Source organism: Osmerus mordax, chromosome 23 (assembly GCF_038355195.1).
Source record: "Osmerus mordax isolate fOsmMor3 chromosome 23, fOsmMor3.pri, whole genome shotgun sequence".
NCBI lineage: Eukaryota > Metazoa > Chordata > Actinopteri > Osmeriformes > Osmeridae > Osmerus > Osmerus mordax.
In genome coordinates this window covers 10,898,731-10,915,747 of record NC_090072.1, presented here as the reverse complement: position 1 = coordinate 10,915,747, position 17,017 = coordinate 10,898,731, and the positions used below count along the sequence as shown (strand labels likewise).

Below are 17,017 nucleotides of genomic sequence, written 5' to 3'. Positions count from 1 at the left end.
AGGGACGGAAGCGGAAAGCCCAGGCCAAAAGCCGCAGGACAAGCAGGGACGGAAGCGGAAAGCCCAGGCCAAAAGCCGCAGGACAAGCAGGGACGGAAGCGGAAAGCCCAGGCCAAAAGGCAACAGAATTGAAACAGCTACAGAAGAAGCAAAGACAAAACCTGCCTTACCCGCAGGCACGCACCTAACCCCAAAGCCAACCTCACCCTGCTTTTGTCACACGTCCATCAGGCTCTGCCCTCCCTCGGGCAAAGCCTCCCAAAAATACCACGTTCCACTCGTCGGCGCTCCCCTCCACGGAAGTCTTTAGTAAAAGGCGAAAGGCTTGTGCGTGCTGAAGGGGAACCAGAGCGTCGATTTGAAACGACCCAAACGGCCTACCCCCAACCCCTCCGTTGGCCCTGACTCACCCGTCCGCGGGGGCGAACCGGGGAGAACCGGGGCGAACCGCATCCTTCTCGGGAAAAAAAAGGCGCGGAAACGCCACGGGCCGCAGAGGGGCTCGGCCCGCCCGCTTGGCTTTTCTTTCCTTACCGCACTTTCTCCATTTCATTGATGGCTTTTTCTCCATTAAGATCCGTACGTGTTTATCGTATGCGCCTTCCAGCCAGTCCACTCCGTGTTGGTGTCGACTGACACGGCGATAAAAAACTCATTCCGATTGCCTTCCAGTTTTTCACCTCGGCCCCGCTGAATGTCAGCCAGCTCTCTCTCTCTCTCTCTCTCTCTCTCTCTCTCTCTCTCTCTCTCTCTCTCTCTCTCTCTCTCTCTGTCACTCACTCACTCAGTCACTCACTCAGTCACTCACTCACTCAGTCACTCACTTTTTTTTTTTTTTTTTTTTTTTTTTTTTTATATCTAAAAGGGCGGGAAAACGCCACCGGCCGACAGGGCTCCGCCCACACCCCCTTTTCACCCCGTTTTTTTGGTAGGGATCGCTTGTTCCGCTTTGTTGGGGGGCCCCCCCCTTTTGAGGGTTTTTTGACCCTCACCCCAAAAACCCTAGCCCTAACCTAAACCCCTCTCCCCCAAACCTCACTCATTCAGACATTCCCTCCTTCCCTCCCTCCTTCCTTCCTTCCTTCCTTCCCTCCCTCCCTCCCTCCCTCCCTCCCTCCCTCCCTCCCTCCCTCACTAGCTTTTCTCTTTGACACGCTTAGAAAGATTGCACCCTTCCCGGAGACGCTGCAATACCGGGGCGATGCGCGGAGCGGACGGAGCGAGCCCCTGTTCCGACTCCCTGTTGCAAAAATCCGTTTAATATGTTGTCCTCGCATGGAGGACATATCAGATATTAAACTGATAAGAACAGATACTACACTTGATCTTAGCCAAAAGGCCGAGAAGCGATGACCGCATTATCGGACGCCCCCGGCGCGCGGACCCTCCGTGCACCACCTGGGCCGCTCGGTCACCACACCGAGAACGGCCGAAACCACCAAAAGCCAAAACCAAAGCCGAGGCCAAAAGCCGCAGGACAAGCAGGGACGGAAGCGGAAAGCCCAGGCCAAAAGCCGCAGGACAAGCAGGGACGGAAGCGGAAAGCCCAGGCCAAAAGCCGCAGGACAAGCAGGGACGGAAGCGGAAAGCCCAGGCCAAAAGCCGCAGGACAAGCAGGGACGGAAGCGGAAAGCCCAGGCCAAAAGCCGCAGGACAAGCAGGGACGGAAGCGGAAAGCCCAGGCCAAAAGCCGCAGGACAAGCAGGGACGGAAGCGGAAAGCCCAGGCCAAAAGGCAACAGAATTGAAACAGCTACAGAAGAAGCAAAGACAAAACCTGCCTTACCCGCAGGCACGCACCTAACCCCAAAGCCAACCTCACCCTGCTTTTGTCACACGTCCATCAGGCTCTGCCCTCCCTCGGGCAAAGCCTCCCAAAAATACCACGTTCCACTCGTCGGCGCTCCCCTCCACGGAAGTCTTTAGTAAAAGGCGAAAGGCTTGTGCGTGCTGAAGGGGAACCAGAGCGTCGATTTGAAACGACCCAAACGGCCTACCCCCAACCCCTCCGTTGGCCCTGACTCACCCGTCCGCGGGGGCGAACCGGGGAGAACCGGGGCGAACCGCATCCTTCTCGGGAAAAAAAAGGCGCGGAAACGCCACGGGCCGCAGAGGGGCTCGGCCCGCCCGCTTGGCTTTTCTTTCCTTACCGCACTTTCTCCATTTCATTGATGGCTTTTTCTCCATTAAGATCCGTACGTGTTTATCGTATGCGCCTTCCAGCCAGTCCACTCCGTGTTGGTGTCGACTGACACGGCGATAAAAAACTCATTCCGATTGCCTTCCAGTTTTTCACCTCGGCCCCGCTGAATGTCAGCCAGCTCTCTCTCTCTCTCTCTCTCTCTCTCTCTCTCTCTCTCTCTCTCTCTCTCTCTCTCTCTGTCACTCACTCACTCAGTCACTCACTCAGTCACTCACTCACTCAGTCACTCACTTTTTTTTTTTTTTTTTTTTTTTTTTTTTTTATATCTAAAAGGGCGGGAAAACGCCACCGGCCGACAGGGCTCCGCCCACACCCCCTTTTCACCCCGTTTTTTTGGTAGGGATCGCTTGTTCCGCTTTGTTGGGGGGCCCCCCCCTTTTGAGGGTTTTTTGACCCTCACCCCAAAAACCCTAGCCCTAACCTAAACCCCTCTCCCCCAAACCTCACTCATTCAGACATTCCCTCCTTCCCTCCCTCCTTCCTTCCTTCCTTCCTTCCCTCCCTCCCTCCCTCCCTCCCTCCCTCCCTCCCTCCCTCCCTCACTAGCTTTTCTCTTTGACACGCTTAGAAAGATTGCACCCTTCCCGGAGACGCTGCAATACCGGGGCGATGCGCGGAGCGGACGGAGCGAGCCCCTGTTCCGACTCCCTGTTGCAAAAATCCGTTTAATATGTTGTCCTCGCATGGAGGACATATCAGATATTAAACTGATAAGAACAGATACTACACTTGATCTTAGCCAAAAGGCCGAGAAGCGATGACCGCATTATCGGACGCCCCCGGCGCGCGGACCCTCCGTGCACCACCTGGGCCGCTCGGTCACCACACCGAGAACGGCCGAAACCACCAAAAGCCAAAACCAAAGCCGAGGCCAAAAGCCGCAGGACAAGCAGGGACGGAAGCGGAAAGCCCAGGCCAAAAGCCGCAGGACAAGCAGGGACGGAAGCGGAAAGCCCAGGCCAAAAGCCGCAGGACAAGCAGGGACGGAAGCGGAAAGCCCAGGCCAAAAGCCGCAGGACAAGCAGGGACGGAAGCGGAAAGCCCAGGCCAAAAGCCGCAGGACAAGCAGGGACGGAAGCGGAAAGCCCAGGCCAAAAGCCGCAGGACAAGCAGGGACGGAAGCGGAAAGCCCAGGCCAAAAGGCAACAGAATTGAAACAGCTACAGAAGAAGCAAAGACAAAACCTGCCTTACCCGCAGGCACGCACCTAACCCCAAAGCCAACCTCACCCTGCTTTTGTCACACGTCCATCAGGCTCTGCCCTCCCTCGGGCAAAGCCTCCCAAAAATACCACGTTCCACTCGTCGGCGCTCCCCTCCACGGAAGTCTTTAGTAAAAGGCGAAAGGCTTGTGCGTGCTGAAGGGGAACCAGAGCGTCGATTTGAAACGACCCAAACGGCCTACCCCCAACCCCTCCGTTGGCCCTGACTCACCCGTCCGCGGGGGCGAACCGGGGAGAACCGGGGCGAACCGCATCCTTCTCGGGAAAAAAAAGGCGCGGAAACGCCACGGGCCGCAGAGGGGCTCGGCCCGCCCGCTTGGCTTTTCTTTCCTTACCGCACTTTCTCCATTTCATTGATGGCTTTTTCTCCATTAAGATCCGTACGTGTTTATCGTATGCGCCTTCCAGCCAGTCCACTCCGTGTTGGTGTCGACTGACACGGCGATAAAAAACTCATTCCGATTGCCTTCCAGTTTTTCACCTCGGCCCCGCTGAATGTCAGCCAGCTCTCTCTCTCTCTCTCTCTCTCTCTCTCTCTCTCTCTCTCTCTCTCTCTCTCTCTGTCACTCACTCACTCAGTCACTCACTCAGTCACTCACTCACTCAGTCACTCACTTTTTTTTTTTTTTTTTTTTTTTTTTTTTTATATCTAAAAGGGCGGGAAAACGCCACCGGCCGACAGGGCTCCGCCCACACCCCCTTTTCACCCCGTTTTTTTGGTAGGGATCGCTTGTTCCGCTTTGTTGGGGGGCCCCCCCCTTTTGAGGGTTTTTTGACCCTCACCCCAAAAACCCTAGCCCTAACCTAAACCCCTCTCCCCCAAACCTCACTCATTCAGACATTCCCTCCTTCCCTCCCTCCTTCCTTCCTTCCTTCCCTCCCTCCCTCCCTCCCTCCCTCCCTCCCTCCCTCCCTCACTAGCTTTTCTCTTTGACACGCTTAGAAAGATTGCACCCTTCCCGGAGACGCTGCAATACCGGGGCGATGCGCGGAGCGGACGGAGCGAGCCCCTGTTCCGACTCCCTGTTGCAAAAATCCGTTTAATATGTTGTCCTCGCATGGAGGACATATCAGATATTAAACTGATAAGAACAGATACTACACTTGATCTTAGCCAAAAGGCCGAGAAGCGATGACCGCATTATCGGACGCCCCCGGCGCGCGGACCCTCCGTGCACCACCTGGGCCGCTCGGTCACCACACCGAGAACGGCCGAAACCACCAAAAGCCAAAACCAAAGCCGAGGCCAAAAGCCGCAGGACAAGCAGGGACGGAAGCGGAAAGCCCAGGCCAAAAGCCGCAGGACAAGCAGGGACGGAAGCGGAAAGCCCAGGCCAAAAGCCGCAGGACAAGCAGGGACGGAAGCGGAAAGCCCAGGCCAAAAGCCGCAGGACAAGCAGGGACGGAAGCGGAAAGCCCAGGCCAAAAGCCGCAGGACAAGCAGGGACGGAAGCGGAAAGCCCAGGCCAAAAGCCGCAGGACAAGCAGGGACGGAAGCGGAAAGCCCAGGCCAAAAGCCGCAGGACAAGCAGGGACGGAAGCGGAAAGCCCAGGCCAAAAGCCGCAGGACAAGCAGGGACGGAAGCGGAAAGCCCAGGCCAAAAGGCAACAGAATTGAAACAGCTACAGAAGAAGCAAAGACAAAACCTGCCTTACCCGCAGGCACGCACCTAACCCCAAAGCCAACCTCACCCTGCTTTTGTCACACGTCCATCAGGCTCTGCCCTCCCTCGGGCAAAGCCTCCCAAAAATACCACGTTCCACTCGTCGGCGCTCCCCTCCACGGAAGTCTTTAGTAAAAGGCGAAAGGCTTGTGCGTGCTGAAGGGGAACCAGAGCGTCGATTTGAAACGACCCAAACGGCCTACCCCCAACCCCTCCGTTGGCCCTGACTCACCCGTCCGCGGGGGCGAACCGGGGAGAACCGGGGCGAACCGCATCCTTCTCGGGAAAAAAAAGGCGCGGAAACGCCACGGGCCGCAGAGGGGCTCGGCCCGCCCGCTTGGCTTTTCTTTCCTTACCGCACTTTCTCCATTTCATTGATGGCTTTTTCTCCATTAAGATCCGTACGTGTTTATCGTATGCGCCTTCCAGCCAGTCCACTCCGTGTTGGTGTCGACTGACACGGCGATAAAAAACTCATTCCGATTGCCTTCCAGTTTTTCACCTCGGCCCCGCTGAATGTCAGCCAGCTCTCTCTCTCTCTCTCTCTCTCTCTCTCTCTCTCTCTCTCTCTCTCTCTCTCTGTCACTCACTCACTCAGTCACTCACTCAGTCACTCACTCACTCAGTCACTCACTTTTTTTTTTTTTTTTTTTTTTTTTTTTTTTTTTATATCTAAAAGGGCGGGAAAACGCCACCGGCCGACAGGGCTCCGCCCACACCCCCTTTTCACCCCGTTTTTTTGGTAGGGATCGCTTGTTCCGCTTTGTTGGGGGGCCCCCCCCTTTTGAGGGTTTTTTGACCCTCACCCCAAAAACCCTAGCCCTAACCTAAACCCCTCTCCCCCAAACCTCACTCATTCAGACATTCCCTCCTTCCCTCCCTCCTTCCTTCCTTCCTTCCTTCCCTCCCTCCCTCCCTCCCTCCCTCCCTCCCTCCCTCCCTCCCTCCCTCACTAGCTTTTCTCTTTGACACGCTTAGAAAGATTGCACCCTTCCCGGAGACGCTGCAATACCGGGGCGATGCGCGGAGCGGACGGAGCGAGCCCCTGTTCCGACTCCCTGTTGCAAAAATCCGTTTAATATGTTGTCCTCGCATGGAGGACATATCAGATATTAAACTGATAAGAACAGATACTACACTTGATCTTAGCCAAAAGGCCGAGAAGCGATGACCGCATTATCGGACGCCCCCGGCGCGCGGACCCTCCGTGCACCACCTGGGCCGCTCGGTCACCACACCGAGAACGGCCGAAACCACCAAAAGCCAAAACCAAAGCCGAGGCCAAAAGCCGCAGGACAAGCAGGGACGGAAGCGGAAAGCCCAGGCCAAAAGCCGCAGGACAAGCAGGGACGGAAGCGGAAAGCCCAGGCCAAAAGCCGCAGGACAAGCAGGGACGGAAGCGGAAAGCCCAGGCCAAAAGCCGCAGGACAAGCAGGGACGGAAGCGGAAAGCCCAGGCCAAAAGCCGCAGGACAAGCAGGGACGGAAGCGGAAAGCCCAGGCCAAAAGCCGCAGGACAAGCAGGGACGGAAGCGGAAAGCCCAGGCCAAAAGCCGCAGGACAAGCAGGGACGGAAGCGGAAAGCCCAGGCCAAAAGCCGCAGGACAAGCAGGGACGGAAGCGGAAAGCCCAGGCCAAAAGGCAACAGAATTGAAACAGCTACAGAAGAAGCAAAGACAAAACCTGCCTTACCCGCAGGCACGCACCTAACCCCAAAGCCAACCTCACCCTGCTTTTGTCACACGTCCATCAGGCTCTGCCCTCCCTCGGGCAAAGCCTCCCAAAAATACCACGTTCCACTCGTCGGCGCTCCCCTCCACGGAAGTCTTTAGTAAAAGGCGAAAGGCTTGTGCGTGCTGAAGGGGAACCAGAGCGTCGATTTGAAACGACCCAAACGGCCTACCCCCAACCCCTCCGTTGGCCCTGACTCACCCGTCCGCGGGGGCGAACCGGGGAGAACCGGGGCGAACCGCATCCTTCTCGGGAAAAAAAAGGCGCGGAAACGCCACGGGCCGCAGAGGGGCTCGGCCCGCCCGCTTGGCTTTTCTTTCCTTACCGCACTTTCTCCATTTCATTGATGGCTTTTTCTCCATTAAGATCCGTACGTGTTTATCGTATGCGCCTTCCAGCCAGTCCACTCCGTGTTGGTGTCGACTGACACGGCGATAAAAAACTCATTCCGATTGCCTTCCAGTTTTTCACCTCGGCCCCGCTGAATGTCAGCCAGCTCTCTCTCTCTCTCTCTCTCTCTCTCTCTCTCTCTCTCTCTCTCTCTCTCTCTGTCACTCACTCACTCAGTCACTCACTCAGTCACTCACTCACTCAGTCACTCACTTTTTTTTTTTTTTTTTTTTTTTTTTTTTTTTTTATATCTAAAAGGGCGGGAAAACGCCACCGGCCGACAGGGCTCCGCCCACACCCCCTTTTCACCCCGTTTTTTTGGTAGGGATCGCTTGTTCCGCTTTGTTGGGGGGCCCCCCCCTTTTGAGGGTTTTTTGACCCTCACCCCAAAAACCCTAGCCCTAACCTAAACCCCTCTCCCCCAAACCTCACTCATTCAGACATTCCCTCCTTCCCTCCCTCCTTCCTTCCTTCCTTCCTTCCCTCCCTCCCTCCCTCCCTCCCTCCCTCCCTCCCTCCCTCCCTCACTAGCTTTTCTCTTTGACACGCTTAGAAAGATTGCACCCTTCCCGGAGACGCTGCAATACCGGGGCGATGCGCGGAGCGGACGGAGCGAGCCCCTGTTCCGACTCCCTGTTGCAAAAATCCGTTTAATATGTTGTCCTCGCATGGAGGACATATCAGATATTAAACTGATAAGAACAGATACTACACTTGATCTTAGCCAAAAGGCCGAGAAGCGATGACCGCATTATCGGACGCCCCCGGCGCGCGGACCCTCCGTGCACCACCTGGGCCGCTCGGTCACCACACCGAGAACGGCCGAAACCACCAAAAGCCAAAACCAAAGCCGAGGCCAAAAGCCGCAGGACAAGCAGGGACGGAAGCGGAAAGCCCAGGCCAAAAGCCGCAGGACAAGCAGGGACGGAAGCGGAAAGCCCAGGCCAAAAGCCGCAGGACAAGCAGGGACGGAAGCGGAAAGCCCAGGCCAAAAGCCGCAGGACAAGCAGGGACGGAAGCGGAAAGCCCAGGCCAAAAGCCGCAGGACAAGCAGGGACGGAAGCGGAAAGCCCAGGCCAAAAGCCGCAGGACAAGCAGGGACGGAAGCGGAAAGCCCAGGCCAAAAGCCGCAGGACAAGCAGGGACGGAAGCGGAAAGCCCAGGCCAAAAGGCAACAGAATTGAAACAGCTACAGAAGAAGCAAAGACAAAACCTGCCTTACCCGCAGGCACGCACCTAACCCCAAAGCCAACCTCACCCTGCTTTTGTCACACGTCCATCAGGCTCTGCCCTCCCTCGGGCAAAGCCTCCCAAAAATACCACGTTCCACTCGTCGGCGCTCCCCTCCACGGAAGTCTTTAGTAAAAGGCGAAAGGCTTGTGCGTGCTGAAGGGGAACCAGAGCGTCGATTTGAAACGACCCAAACGGCCTACCCCCAACCCCTCCGTTGGCCCTGACTCACCCGTCCGCGGGGGCGAACCGGGGAGAACCGGGGCGAACCGCATCCTTCTCGGGAAAAAAAAGGCGCGGAAACGCCACGGGCCGCAGAGGGGCTCGGCCCGCCCGCTTGGCTTTTCTTTCCTTACCGCACTTTCTCCATTTCATTGATGGCTTTTTCTCCATTAAGATCCGTACGTGTTTATCGTATGCGCCTTCCAGCCAGTCCACTCCGTGTTGGTGTCGACTGACACGGCGATAAAAAACTCATTCCGATTGCCTTCCAGTTTTTCACCTCGGCCCCGCTGAATGTCAGCCAGCTCTCTCTCTCTCTCTCTCTCTCTCTCTCTCTCTCTCTCTCTCTCTCTCTCTCTCTGTCACTCACTCACTCAGTCACTCACTCAGTCACTCACTCACTCAGTCACTCACTTTTTTTTTTTTTTTTTTTTTTTTTTTTTTTATATCTAAAAGGGCGGGAAAACGCCACCGGCCGACAGGGCTCCGCCCACACCCCCTTTTCACCCCGTTTTTTTGGTAGGGATCGCTTGTTCCGCTTTGTTGGGGGGCCCCCCCCTTTTGAGGGTTTTTTGACCCTCACCCCAAAAACCCTAGCCCTAACCTAAACCCCTCTCCCCCAAACCTCACTCATTCAGACATTCCCTCCTTCCCTCCCTCCTTCCTTCCTTCCTTCCTTCCCTCCCTCCCTCCCTCCCTCCCTCCCTCCCTCCCTCCCTCCCTCACTAGCTTTTCTCTTTGACACGCTTAGAAAGATTGCACCCTTCCCGGAGACGCTGCAATACCGGGGCGATGCGCGGAGCGGACGGAGCGAGCCCCTGTTCCGACTCCCTGTTGCAAAAATCCGTTTAATATGTTGTCCTCGCATGGAGGACATATCAGATATTAAACTGATAAGAACAGATACTACACTTGATCTTAGCCAAAAGGCCGAGAAGCGATGACCGCATTATCGGACGCCCCCGGCGCGCGGACCCTCCGTGCACCACCTGGGCCGCTCGGTCACCACACCGAGAACGGCCGAAACCACCAAAAGCCAAAACCAAAGCCGAGGCCAAAAGCCGCAGGACAAGCAGGGACGGAAGCGGAAAGCCCAGGCCAAAAGCCGCAGGACAAGCAGGGACGGAAGCGGAAAGCCCAGGCCAAAAGCCGCAGGACAAGCAGGGACGGAAGCGGAAAGCCCAGGCCAAAAGCCGCAGGACAAGCAGGGACGGAAGCGGAAAGCCCAGGCCAAAAGCCGCAGGACAAGCAGGGACGGAAGCGGAAAGCCCAGGCCAAAAGGCAACAGAATTGAAACAGCTACAGAAGAAGCAAAGACAAAACCTGCCTTACCCGCAGGCACGCACCTAACCCCAAAGCCAACCTCACCCTGCTTTTGTCACACGTCCATCAGGCTCTGCCCTCCCTCGGGCAAAGCCTCCCAAAAATACCACGTTCCACTCGTCGGCGCTCCCCTCCACGGAAGTCTTTAGTAAAAGGCGAAAGGCTTGTGCGTGCTGAAGGGGAACCAGAGCGTCGATTTGAAACGACCCAAACGGCCTACCCCCAACCCCTCCGTTGGCCCTGACTCACCCGTCCGCGGGGGCGAACCGGGGAGAACCGGGGCGAACCGCATCCTTCTCGGGAAAAAAAAGGCGCGGAAACGCCACGGGCCGCAGAGGGGCTCGGCCCGCCCGCTTGGCTTTTCTTTCCTTACCGCACTTTCTCCATTTCATTGATGGCTTTTTCTCCATTAAGATCCGTACGTGTTTATCGTATGCGCCTTCCAGCCAGTCCACTCCGTGTTGGTGTCGACTGACACGGCGATAAAAAACTCATTCCGATTGCCTTCCAGTTTTTCACCTCGGCCCCGCTGAATGTCAGCCAGCTCTCTCTCTCTCTCTCTCTCTCTCTCTCTCTCTCTCTCTCTCTCTCTCTCTCTCTGTCACTCACTCACTCAGTCACTCACTCAGTCACTCACTCACTCAGTCACTCACTTTTTTTTTTTTTTTTTTTTTTTTTTTTTTTTTTATATCTAAAAGGGCGGGAAAACGCCACCGGCCGACAGGGCTCCGCCCACACCCCCTTTTCACCCCGTTTTTTTGGTAGGGATCGCTTGTTCCGCTTTGTTGGGGGGCCCCCCCCTTTTGAGGGTTTTTTGACCCTCACCCCAAAAACCCTAGCCCTAACCTAAACCCCTCTCCCCCAAACCTCACTCATTCAGACATTCCCTCCTTCCCTCCCTCCTTCCTTCCTTCCTTCCTTCCCTCCCTCCCTCCCTCCCTCCCTCCCTCCCTCCCTCCCTCCCTCACTAGCTTTTCTCTTTGACACGCTTAGAAAGATTGCACCCTTCCCGGAGACGCTGCAATACCGGGGCGATGCGCGGAGCGGACGGAGCGAGCCCCTGTTCCGACTCCCTGTTGCAAAAATCCGTTTAATATGTTGTCCTCGCATGGAGGACATATCAGATATTAAACTGATAAGAACAGATACTACACTTGATCTTAGCCAAAAGGCCGAGAAGCGATGACCGCATTATCGGACGCCCCCGGCGCGCGGACCCTCCGTGCACCACCTGGGCCGCTCGGTCACCACACCGAGAACGGCCGAAACCACCAAAAGCCAAAACCAAAGCCGAGGCCAAAAGCCGCAGGACAAGCAGGGACGGAAGCGGAAAGCCCAGGCCAAAAGCCGCAGGACAAGCAGGGACGGAAGCGGAAAGCCCAGGCCAAAAGCCGCAGGACAAGCAGGGACGGAAGCGGAAAGCCCAGGCCAAAAGCCGCAGGACAAGCAGGGACGGAAGCGGAAAGCCCAGGCCAAAAGCCGCAGGACAAGCAGGGACGGAAGCGGAAAGCCCAGGCCAAAAGCCGCAGGACAAGCAGGGACGGAAGCGGAAAGCCCAGGCCAAAAGCCGCAGGACAAGCAGGGACGGAAGCGGAAAGCCCAGGCCAAAAGCCGCAGGACAAGCAGGGACGGAAGCGGAAAGCCCAGGCCAAAAGGCAACAGAATTGAAACAGCTACAGAAGAAGCAAAGACAAAACCTGCCTTACCCGCAGGCACGCACCTAACCCCAAAGCCAACCTCACCCTGCTTTTGTCACACGTCCATCAGGCTCTGCCCTCCCTCGGGCAAAGCCTCCCAAAAATACCACGTTCCACTCGTCGGCGCTCCCCTCCACGGAAGTCTTTAGTAAAAGGCGAAAGGCTTGTGCGTGCTGAAGGGGAACCAGAGCGTCGATTTGAAACGACCCAAACGGCCTACCCCCAACCCCTCCGTTGGCCCTGACTCACCCGTCCGCGGGGGCGAACCGGGGAGAACCGGGGCGAACCGCATCCTTCTCGGGAAAAAAAAGGCGCGGAAACGCCACGGGCCGCAGAGGGGCTCGGCCCGCCCGCTTGGCTTTTCTTTCCTTACCGCACTTTCTCCATTTCATTGATGGCTTTTTCTCCATTAAGATCCGTACGTGTTTATCGTATGCGCCTTCCAGCCAGTCCACTCCGTGTTGGTGTCGACTGACACGGCGATAAAAAACTCATTCCGATTGCCTTCCAGTTTTTCACCTCGGCCCCGCTGAATGTCAGCCAGCTCTCTCTCTCTCTCTCTCTCTCTCTCTCTCTCTCTCTCTCTCTCTCTCTCTCTCTGTCACTCACTCACTCAGTCACTCACTCAGTCACTCACTCACTCAGTCACTCACTTTTTTTTTTTTTTTTTTTTTTTTTTTTTTTTTTATATCTAAAAGGGCGGGAAAACGCCACCGGCCGACAGGGCTCCGCCCACACCCCCTTTTCACCCCGTTTTTTTGGTAGGGATCGCTTGTTCCGCTTTGTTGGGGGGCCCCCCCCTTTTGAGGGTTTTTTGACCCTCACCCCAAAAACCCTAGCCCTAACCTAAACCCCTCTCCCCCAAACCTCACTCATTCAGACATTCCCTCCTTCCCTCCCTCCTTCCTTCCTTCCTTCCTTCCCTCCCTCCCTCCCTCCCTCCCTCCCTCCCTCCCTCCCTCACTAGCTTTTCTCTTTGACACGCTTAGAAAGATTGCACCCTTCCCGGAGACGCTGCAATACCGGGGCGATGCGCGGAGCGGACGGAGCGAGCCCCTGTTCCGACTCCCTGTTGCAAAAATCCGTTTAATATGTTGTCCTCGCATGGAGGACATATCAGATATTAAACTGATAAGAACAGATACTACACTTGATCTTAGCCAAAAGGCCGAGAAGCGATGACCGCATTATCGGACGCCCCCGGCGCGCGGACCCTCCGTGCACCACCTGGGCCGCTCGGTCACCACACCGAGAACGGCCGAAACCACCAAAAGCCAAAACCAAAGCCGAGGCCAAAAGCCGCAGGACAAGCAGGGACGGAAGCGGAAAGCCCAGGCCAAAAGCCGCAGGACAAGCAGGGACGGAAGCGGAAAGCCCAGGCCAAAAGCCGCAGGACAAGCAGGGACGGAAGCGGAAAGCCCAGGCCAAAAGCCGCAGGACAAGCAGGGACGGAAGCGGAAAGCCCAGGCCAAAAGCCGCAGGACAAGCAGGGACGGAAGCGGAAAGCCCAGGCCAAAAGCCGCAGGACAAGCAGGGACGGAAGCGGAAAGCCCAGGCCAAAAGCCGCAGGACAAGCAGGGACGGAAGCGGAAAGCCCAGGCCAAAAGCCGCAGGACAAGCAGGGACGGAAGCGGAAAGCCCAGGCCAAAAGGCAACAGAATTGAAACAGCTACAGAAGAAGCAAAGACAAAACCTGCCTTACCCGCAGGCACGCACCTAACCCCAAAGCCAACCTCACCCTGCTTTTGTCACACGTCCATCAGGCTCTGCCCTCCCTCGGGCAAAGCCTCCCAAAAATACCACGTTCCACTCGTCGGCGCTCCCCTCCACGGAAGTCTTTAGTAAAAGGCGAAAGGCTTGTGCGTGCTGAAGGGGAACCAGAGCGTCGATTTGAAACGACCCAAACGGCCTACCCCCAACCCCTCCGTTGGCCCTGACTCACCCGTCCGCGGGGGCGAACCGGGGAGAACCGGGGCGAACCGCATCCTTCTCGGGAAAAAAAAGGCGCGGAAACGCCACGGGCCGCAGAGGGGCTCGGCCCGCCCGCTTGGCTTTTCTTTCCTTACCGCACTTTCTCCATTTCATTGATGGCTTTTTCTCCATTAAGATCCGTACGTGTTTATCGTATGCGCCTTCCAGCCAGTCCACTCCGTGTTGGTGTCGACTGACACGGCGATAAAAAACTCATTCCGATTGCCTTCCAGTTTTTCACCTCGGCCCCGCTGAATGTCAGCCAGCTCTCTCTCTCTCTCTCTCTCTCTCTCTCTCTCTCTCTCTCTCTCTCTCTCTCTCTCTCTCTCTCTGTCACTCACTCACTCAGTCACTCACTCAGTCACTCACTCACTCAGTCACTCACTTTTTTTTTTTTTTTTTTTTTTTTTTTTTTTATATCTAAAAGGGCGGGAAAACGCCACCGGCCGACAGGGCTCCGCCCACACCCCCTTTTCACCCCGTTTTTTTGGTAGGGATCGCTTGTTCCGCTTTGTTGGGGGGCCCCCCCCTTTTGAGGGTTTTTTGACCCTCACCCCAAAAACCCTAGCCCTAACCTAAACCCCTCTCCCCCAAACCTCACTCATTCAGACATTCCCTCCTTCCCTCCCTCCTTCCTTCCTTCCTTCCTTCCCTCCCTCCCTCCCTCCCTCCCTCCCTCCCTCCCTCACTAGCTTTTCTCTTTGACACGCTTAGAAAGATTGCACCCTTCCCGGAGACGCTGCAATACCGGGGCGATGCGCGGAGCGGACGGAGCGAGCCCCTGTTCCGACTCCCTGTTGCAAAAATCCGTTTAATATGTTGTCCTCGCATGGAGGACATATCAGATATTAAACTGATAAGAACAGATACTACACTTGATCTTAGCCAAAAGGCCGAGAAGCGATGACCGCATTATCGGACGCCCCCGGCGCGCGGACCCTCCGTGCACCACCTGGGCCGCTCGGTCACCACACCGAGAACGGCCGAAACCACCAAAAGCCAAAACCAAAGCCGAGGCCAAAAGCCGCAGGACAAGCAGGGACGGAAGCGGAAAGCCCAGGCCAAAAGCCGCAGGACAAGCAGGGACGGAAGCGGAAAGCCCAGGCCAAAAGCCGCAGGACAAGCAGGGACGGAAGCGGAAAGCCCAGGCCAAAAGCCGCAGGACAAGCAGGGACGGAAGCGGAAAGCCCAGGCCAAAAGCCGCAGGACAAGCAGGGACGGAAGCGGAAAGCCCAGGCCAAAAGCCGCAGGACAAGCAGGGACGGAAGCGGAAAGCCCAGGCCAAAAGCCGCAGGACAAGCAGGGACGGAAGCGGAAAGCCCAGGCCAAAAGCCGCAGGACAAGCAGGGACGGAAGCGGAAAGCCCAGGCCAAAAGCCGCAGGACAAGCAGGGACGGAAGCGGAAAGCCCAGGCCAAAAGGCAACAGAATTGAAACAGCTACAGAAGAAGCAAAGACAAAACCTGCCTTACCCGCAGGCACGCACCTAACCCCAAAGCCAACCTCACCCTGCTTTTGTCACACGTCCATCAGGCTCTGCCCTCCCTCGGGCAAAGCCTCCCAAAAATACCACGTTCCACTCGTCGGCGCTCCCCTCCACGGAAGTCTTTAGTAAAAGGCGAAAGGCTTGTGCGTGCTGAAGGGGAACCAGAGCGTCGATTTGAAACGACCCAAACGGCCTACCCCCAACCCCTCCGTTGGCCCTGACTCACCCGTCCGCGGGGGCGAACCGGGGAGAACCGGGGCGAACCGCATCCTTCTCGGGAAAAAAAAGGCGCGGAAACGCCACGGGCCGCAGAGGGGCTCGGCCCGCCCGCTTGGCTTTTCTTTCCTTACCGCACTTTCTCCATTTCATTGATGGCTTTTTCTCCATTAAGATCCGTACGTGTTTATCGTATGCGCCTTCCAGCCAGTCCACTCCGTGTTGGTGTCGACTGACACGGCGATAAAAAACTCATTCCGATTGCCTTCCAGTTTTTCACCTCGGCCCCGCTGAATGTCAGCCAGCTCTCTCTCTCTCTCTCTCTCTCTCTCTCTCTCTCTCTCTCTCTCTCTCTCTCTCTGTCACTCACTCACTCAGTCACTCACTCAGTCACTCACTCACTCAGTCACTCACTTTTTTTTTTTTTTTTTTTTTTTTTTTTTTTTTTATATCTAAAAGGGCGGGAAAACGCCACCGGCCGACAGGGCTCCGCCCACACCCCCTTTTCACCCCGTTTTTTTGGTAGGGATCGCTTGTTCCGCTTTGTTGGGGGGCCCCCCCCTTTTGAGGGTTTTTTGACCCTCACCCCAAAAACCCTAGCCCTAACCTAAACCCCTCTCCCCCAAACCTCACTCATTCAGACATTCCCTCCTTCCCTCCCTCCTTCCTTCCTTCCTTCCTTCCCTCCCTCCCTCCCTCCCTCCCTCCCTCCCTCCCTCCCTCCCTCACTAGCTTTTCTCTTTGACACGCTTAGAAAGATTGCACCCTTCCCGGAGACGCTGCAATACCGGGGCGATGCGCGGAGCGGACGGAGCGAGCCCCTGTTCCGACTCCCTGTTGCAAAAATCCGTTTAATATGTTGTCCTCGCATGGAGGACATATCAGATATTAAACTGATAAGAACAGATACTACACTTGATCTTAGCCAAAAGGCCGAGAAGCGATGACCGCATTATCGGACGCCCCCGGCGCGCGGACCCTCCGTGCACCACCTGGGCCGCTCGGTCACCACACCGAGAACGGCCGAAACCACCAAAAGCCAAAACCAAAGCCGAGGCCAAAAGCCGCAGGACAAGCAGGGACGGAAGCGGAAAGCCCAGGCCAAAAGCCGCAGGACAAGCAGGGACGGAAGCGGAAAGCCCAGGCCAAAAGCCGCAGGACAAGCAGGGACGGAAGCGGAAAGCCCAGGCCAAAAGCCGCAGGACAAGCAGGGACGGAAGCGGAAAGCCCAGGCCAAAAGCCGCAGGACAAGCAGGGACGGAAGCGGAAAGCCCAGGCCAAAAGCCGCAGGACAAGCAGGGACGGAAGCGGAAAGCCCAGGCCAAAAGCCGCAGGACAAGCAGGGACGGAAGCGGAAAGCCCAGGCCAAAAGCCGCAGGACAAGCAGGGACGGAAGCGGAAAGCCCAGGCCAAAAGGCAACAGAATTGAAACAGCTACAGAAGAAGCAAAGACAAAACCTGCCTTACCCGCAGGCACGCACCTAACCCCAAAGCCAACCTCACCCTGCTTTTGTCACACGTCCATCAGGCTCTGCCCTCCCTCGGGCAAAGCCTCCCAAAAATACCACGTTCCACTCGTCGGCGCTCCCCTCCACGGAAGTCTTTAGTAAAAGGCGAAAGGCTTGTGCGTGCTGAAGGGGAACCAGAGCGTCGATTTGAAACGAC

General features: G+C 56.5%; 21 non-coding genes across 21 annotated transcripts; all 21 read right to left on the bottom strand.

The window, feature by feature from the left end:
* Positions 1-236: 236 nt before the first annotated feature.
* On the bottom strand, positions 237-354 carry LOC136932415 (U5 spliceosomal RNA). Its single transcript, XR_010874706.1, has one exon. It is a non-coding gene; the product is annotated as a U5 spliceosomal RNA (small nuclear RNA).
* Positions 355-1,160: 806 nt separating this feature from the next.
* LOC136932177 (U2 spliceosomal RNA) lies at positions 1,161-1,351 on the bottom strand. Its single transcript, XR_010874522.1, has one exon. It is a non-coding gene; the product is annotated as a U2 spliceosomal RNA (small nuclear RNA).
* Positions 1,352-1,851: 500 nt separating this feature from the next.
* On the bottom strand, positions 1,852-1,969 carry LOC136932414 (U5 spliceosomal RNA). Its single transcript, XR_010874705.1, has one exon. It is a non-coding gene; the product is annotated as a U5 spliceosomal RNA (small nuclear RNA).
* An 801-nt stretch (positions 1,970-2,770) lies between these two features.
* Positions 2,771-2,961, bottom strand: LOC136932176 (U2 spliceosomal RNA). The gene has a single exon (XR_010874521.1). It is a non-coding gene; the product is annotated as a U2 spliceosomal RNA (small nuclear RNA).
* Positions 2,962-3,461: 500 nt separating this feature from the next.
* LOC136932413 (U5 spliceosomal RNA) lies at positions 3,462-3,579 on the bottom strand. The gene has a single exon (XR_010874703.1). It is a non-coding gene; the product is annotated as a U5 spliceosomal RNA (small nuclear RNA).
* Positions 3,580-4,367: 788 nt separating this feature from the next.
* LOC136932175 (U2 spliceosomal RNA) lies at positions 4,368-4,558 on the bottom strand. Its single transcript, XR_010874520.1, has one exon. It is a non-coding gene; the product is annotated as a U2 spliceosomal RNA (small nuclear RNA).
* A 588-nt stretch (positions 4,559-5,146) lies between these two features.
* LOC136932412 (U5 spliceosomal RNA) lies at positions 5,147-5,264 on the bottom strand. The gene has a single exon (XR_010874702.1). It is a non-coding gene; the product is annotated as a U5 spliceosomal RNA (small nuclear RNA).
* Positions 5,265-6,066: 802 nt separating this feature from the next.
* On the bottom strand, positions 6,067-6,257 carry LOC136932174 (U2 spliceosomal RNA). Its single transcript, XR_010874519.1, has one exon. It is a non-coding gene; the product is annotated as a U2 spliceosomal RNA (small nuclear RNA).
* Positions 6,258-6,845: 588 nt separating this feature from the next.
* On the bottom strand, positions 6,846-6,963 carry LOC136932411 (U5 spliceosomal RNA). The gene has a single exon (XR_010874701.1). It is a non-coding gene; the product is annotated as a U5 spliceosomal RNA (small nuclear RNA).
* A 798-nt stretch (positions 6,964-7,761) lies between these two features.
* On the bottom strand, positions 7,762-7,952 carry LOC136932173 (U2 spliceosomal RNA). The gene has a single exon (XR_010874518.1). It is a non-coding gene; the product is annotated as a U2 spliceosomal RNA (small nuclear RNA).
* A 544-nt stretch (positions 7,953-8,496) lies between these two features.
* Positions 8,497-8,614, bottom strand: LOC136932410 (U5 spliceosomal RNA). Its single transcript, XR_010874700.1, has one exon. It is a non-coding gene; the product is annotated as a U5 spliceosomal RNA (small nuclear RNA).
* A 797-nt stretch (positions 8,615-9,411) lies between these two features.
* Positions 9,412-9,602, bottom strand: LOC136932172 (U2 spliceosomal RNA). The gene has a single exon (XR_010874517.1). It is a non-coding gene; the product is annotated as a U2 spliceosomal RNA (small nuclear RNA).
* Positions 9,603-10,058: 456 nt separating this feature from the next.
* Positions 10,059-10,176, bottom strand: LOC136932409 (U5 spliceosomal RNA). Its single transcript, XR_010874699.1, has one exon. It is a non-coding gene; the product is annotated as a U5 spliceosomal RNA (small nuclear RNA).
* Positions 10,177-10,976: 800 nt separating this feature from the next.
* LOC136932171 (U2 spliceosomal RNA) lies at positions 10,977-11,167 on the bottom strand. The gene has a single exon (XR_010874516.1). It is a non-coding gene; the product is annotated as a U2 spliceosomal RNA (small nuclear RNA).
* A 588-nt stretch (positions 11,168-11,755) lies between these two features.
* On the bottom strand, positions 11,756-11,873 carry LOC136932407 (U5 spliceosomal RNA). The gene has a single exon (XR_010874698.1). It is a non-coding gene; the product is annotated as a U5 spliceosomal RNA (small nuclear RNA).
* A 796-nt stretch (positions 11,874-12,669) lies between these two features.
* On the bottom strand, positions 12,670-12,860 carry LOC136932170 (U2 spliceosomal RNA). Its single transcript, XR_010874515.1, has one exon. It is a non-coding gene; the product is annotated as a U2 spliceosomal RNA (small nuclear RNA).
* Positions 12,861-13,448: 588 nt separating this feature from the next.
* On the bottom strand, positions 13,449-13,566 carry LOC136932406 (U5 spliceosomal RNA). The gene has a single exon (XR_010874697.1). It is a non-coding gene; the product is annotated as a U5 spliceosomal RNA (small nuclear RNA).
* A 799-nt stretch (positions 13,567-14,365) lies between these two features.
* Positions 14,366-14,556, bottom strand: LOC136932168 (U2 spliceosomal RNA). Its single transcript, XR_010874513.1, has one exon. It is a non-coding gene; the product is annotated as a U2 spliceosomal RNA (small nuclear RNA).
* A 632-nt stretch (positions 14,557-15,188) lies between these two features.
* On the bottom strand, positions 15,189-15,306 carry LOC136932404 (U5 spliceosomal RNA). The gene has a single exon (XR_010874695.1). It is a non-coding gene; the product is annotated as a U5 spliceosomal RNA (small nuclear RNA).
* Positions 15,307-16,106: 800 nt separating this feature from the next.
* On the bottom strand, positions 16,107-16,297 carry LOC136932167 (U2 spliceosomal RNA). Its single transcript, XR_010874512.1, has one exon. It is a non-coding gene; the product is annotated as a U2 spliceosomal RNA (small nuclear RNA).
* Positions 16,298-16,885: 588 nt separating this feature from the next.
* On the bottom strand, positions 16,886-17,003 carry LOC136932403 (U5 spliceosomal RNA). Its single transcript, XR_010874694.1, has one exon. It is a non-coding gene; the product is annotated as a U5 spliceosomal RNA (small nuclear RNA).
* Positions 17,004-17,017: the final 14 nt, after the last annotated feature.